The 4567-nt window shown below is 36.9% G+C and overlaps 1 pseudogene; it reads right to left on the reverse strand.

Annotated features, from left to right (window-relative positions):
* The window catches only part of LOC101560141, a 4919-nt pseudogene extending 2343 nt beyond the window's left edge, over positions 1-2576 (reverse strand).
* Between the last annotated feature and the right edge of the window lie 1991 nt (positions 2577-4567).

Here is a 4567-nt window from a genome sequence, read left to right on the forward strand (position 1 = left end):
AGAGCACACTGGCCAAGCAATGGCCATGACTCATCCACATGGCTGACACTGACAAAGGTTCTACAATCTGAGGTACAGGATCTCAGGATAAATCCTGAAGGGATTTCACTGACCTTATCAGACCCAAAAGCTACAACTCTTGTTGCATATGTCCTGCCTTACCTTGGTCTTAACCATCCAGCAGAAAAGTATAAAAATGAAATATAAGAAGTAAAGCGATGCTGTTATGTTGAGCTGTAGGGGACTCAGGTCAACAATTTCTGACATTGCCAGTGAAGCAGAAGACCCAATACTATTATGGACTACTGGACTCTTTTATAATATTTTGCTGAGTTAACACACCTATAATATTCAAATAACGAAACTTAACAAAAAAAAAAGGGATACAGATGAATGCCCATTTTGTATCTGTGTATTCAAAATGGTTAGGATAGATATATAGTTACATTCTCTTAATGAATAGAGGGATTTGTTCTAATAATGTTTGTAAATAGGATATCAAGTCCGCAACTTGTACAGCAATTAACCACTAGGAAGAATGTATGCAATGTGTTAATTATTGAATCTTTCCTACCAATTTGGCTTGAAACTATCTCATTGCTATTTGTTTCTCAATAAAATTATGGGGGGGGAACCAATATTTAGCTATGTAGTGTAAATGTCTACAGAAATTACGAAATTTCAATTGACATTTACAAATTCAAATATTATGTAATCAGATTTTTCACACATCTGTATGAGGAAGTGATTCTCATTATCCCAGATAAATAATGCCAGCCTCTGAGGCTCCTGGGAAATAAATGGCAAAAGCAAAGAAAATAAATAAAATAAAATAAATTTAAGAAAAAGAAGTCTGCAACTTTTCTTGGAGTGGGAGATGTATACATGTGTTTGTGTGTTTGTTCAAGTTGACCATACGTATGCTGTATGTGGTGAAATGTGTAATTACTTACTCAAATGAGTCTTCATAGAATGCAAACACACTGTATTGCAGATAAAACTATACCAGGGTTTAACTAAGACTATGCCCAATACCTGTGAGTCCTTTTATCAGTGAATAATAAATAACAAAATAACTTTAGAAGCTTGAGCATGTAAGACATTCTATAAGGAAGGAGGAAAACATGAAAAAAATTAAAGAAAGAGAAGAAGAAAAGATGAAGGAGAGAATAAGAGAAACATAAAGAAGAAAAGCAGGAGTTCAATCCCTGGCACCACATGTCATGCCAGCACTGCCCCCAGGGCAAACTGAAACAGGGATTGAGACTGGGAGTGGTGGTGCATGCCTGTAGTCCCAGCACTTGGGAGGCTGCAAACAAGAGGATCACTACAAGTCCAATCTGTGTACTGAGACCCTGTACTAAATACATTAAAATAATTAATTATTTAGTTAATTAAAAAAGAAGAAAAACAATTTTCCATTTCAACTGCACTTCATATATTGGAATACCAAGTTAAAAAGCTCATGGAAGTGAAAGATTCTATAGCAAATATATTTTTTAATATCATGGAAACGTATCATCCAATCTCTCTAATGGAACATTTATTTACTTATTTTATACCTCCTTGTTAAGATGCCAATATTTTGTTCTACTTTAATTGCCTCTCAGTATGTTACTCTTTATAACTGCCATTTCTCAGTTTTCTTAATATCTATTTTATGCTTGGACCACTCAATTTCCAAGCTATGCAAACATCTTTAGTTTGCCAATCTGAGCACTTCTGAGAAACATAATTGAGATTTAACTTTAGCACAGTGCATTTGCTTTAAATGAGCAGTCTTTGTATTTTGCCTGGTGTTTTTCCCCATGCTGCTGGAGAGATAGTCAATATTGTAAAGAATATTTTCCATAAGCATGAAAACTAATAAAACAAATAATCTGGACAGTTTTCAACCATTTGCAAGAGTCTAAATTTAGTGAGAATTGTTCCTCTGTAAACACAAAATGTAAAAATTACCCAAACAAACTTCACTTTCATGTAATTCATTGGAAAATACATTCTTTATATATTTGGCAGGAGACTTTCAGAAAATGCAACAACCACTAAAAATAAATCCACAGAAAACTATGAAGGAATCAATTTGACACTCAGCAATTGCTTAATTTCCATAACACTGCAAACAAAGTGGTCTTATAAAACACAGATACATATGTATCTATTTGTACACCCATGCCTGTAAGAACTATTTATTGGGTACCTACATTGTCCTAGGCACTTTTCTAGATACAAGAGGCATACCAATAAACAAAAGAGGTAAAATCCTTGCCTTAGTTTTCTCATCCCTAAGGGCTGATACCTGACACCCACAACTCAAAGGGTAGGTTTGACTTGCCTCATGACTTTGGAAAATTCAGTCAATGGTATGCGACCTTCAAGGCAGAAACACAATTCAGAAGAGCATGGTGGAGCAAAGCTGCCTAGTTTATCACAGCTGGGAAGCAGAGCATGGCTACTTGTTGGAGAGGAAGGGGCTAGGAACCAGATAAAAACCCACCACCATGTCTCTGTAAGCCACGCAGACACACTCCGAAGTGTGCTCCACCAGCACTTCCAGCAACTGTTAAGCCAATCATGTTGACAAAGTGCAGCTTAACTCTCTTACCACGGATTGAACTCTCTTACCGAGGATTGAACCCTCAGCTGAGGATTGAACCCTCGGCCCCTGCATCTGCTTGCAGGCCCTTTAATCTGCTAAGATATTTGGCCAGCTCCCCAACAGTACTCCTTAAGATGTGCTTATGGAGTTTAGAGCATTGTTTATGACAATGTCTTGAGTTGTAACATTAGGGTCCCTGGAGGGACTTGTTAAATCATGAATTCCAAATGCAGAAGGATATTAGAAAAAGAAAGGGTGGGGAATGAAAGTAAAATAAAAAATGAGCAGAGTTTTTAGGCAAGAATACTGAAAACTAAGAAGTGGTCTGGAAGTCAGACTTCTTCAGACGACACGTGAAATGAATTATGTGGAATAGTTTTTGTTCTAGTTGGATAAAAGGAAGAATAACAGGAAGGGTTGTATGTTAAAATAGATGAGTGGATTGTCACTTAGTTTGTGGTGTAGTATGCTAGGCTCATGTGCTGAAGTTTTGATCTTCAATGCAGCAATTTCAAAGGTGGAGTGTACAGGGATGATTGAGTGGGTCAGGAGGAAGCTTTCTTTATCAGTGAATTGATGAGTCCATAGACAAGTAAGTTATTAGGAGGTGGAGCCAGATTGAGGGAATCGATCATGGAAAATATGCCTTTGAAGAGTTTTGATCCTCTCTTCCCCTTCCTGGGCACCATAAGTGACCAACTTTGTTCAACATACTCTTCTATCACGATGCCCTCTGCCTTGCCACAGATCCACAGAAATGACTATGTACTGAAACCTCCAAAACTCTGAGCCAAAATGAACCTTTTCTCTTTAAATTGTTATTCTTAGGTATTTTGTCACAGTAACGGAAAGCTGACTAAGGCAGTAGCTATGTTCTTGGTCTCAGTAGTCAGTTCTTACTTTTTTATCCTATCTTCATTCATCCCTTAAGTATCTACAATAATTGGCATGAAATAAGTGTATGTGGGATTAATTAATGAATGCATGAATAATGAATAACTATTTCTGCATCATTGAATCATTGCTTCACTATTGAAGGCTCTTCTAAAATTTCATATTTCATACTTATATTTATTCCTTTTTAATTAAGTTATTGACACTTTTGGTTATATATAATAATCACATTCACCATAGGGAATTTGTACATGTATATGTTATATGGGGGATAGTTTTTCCCCATTCCTTACCACTCTTCAACCCCACTTTATTTATAAAAGCTTTGTTTTGGGTTTCCCCACCCCTTTTTTTTTTCTTTTCTTTTCTCGCTTTTCCCCTGCCTTCTCACTACTTCCCCTTTTCCTCTGAACATTTTCTTTCTATTTCACAATATTGATTATGTACTCTGGCCATTATTTCCATGCTTGGTTTCTATAGGAAACCACCAGTTTCCTATGTGGTATTTACACATATGATTCTAATTAATTTCACTTGAGTATGCTCTAAAGACACACCCGTTTACCTAGAAATGTCTTGGGATCATTTTTCTTTATGGCTGAGTAGTATTACATTGTAGAAAAGAACCATACCTTCTTTATATACTTATTAGTTTATGGAAATTTGAGCTGACTCCAACATTTGGCTGTTACAAATTGTGCTGTGATAAATATGGCTGTGCATTTAACACTGTGGTATGATGTTTTTATTATTTTGGAAAGATGCAAAGAAGAGGAATAGCTAGAGCCAGTGGGACTGCTTGTCCTAGTGTGTAGTTTTTTGTTTCGTTTTGTTTTTGTACTTTTTTTTTTTTTTTTTAGGGAAGGGTCTACAGTGCTCTCAGGGTTCACTACTAGATCAGACTCATAATGATCCACCTGTTTATAGACTTCCAGGAACTGGGATTACAGGCGTGTGCCACCACACCCAGTCTCAATTGCTGTCTCAGTGCACCCTGGAGGCAGGCTAGCATGGCAGACCAGGGGATCAAATCCCTGACCCCTGTGCCTGCTTGCAGGTGCTTTAATCTGCTGA

Source organism: Octodon degus, unplaced genomic scaffold (assembly GCF_000260255.1).
Source record: "Octodon degus isolate 3935 unplaced genomic scaffold, OctDeg1.0 scaffold00145, whole genome shotgun sequence".
NCBI lineage: Eukaryota > Metazoa > Chordata > Mammalia > Rodentia > Octodontidae > Octodon > Octodon degus.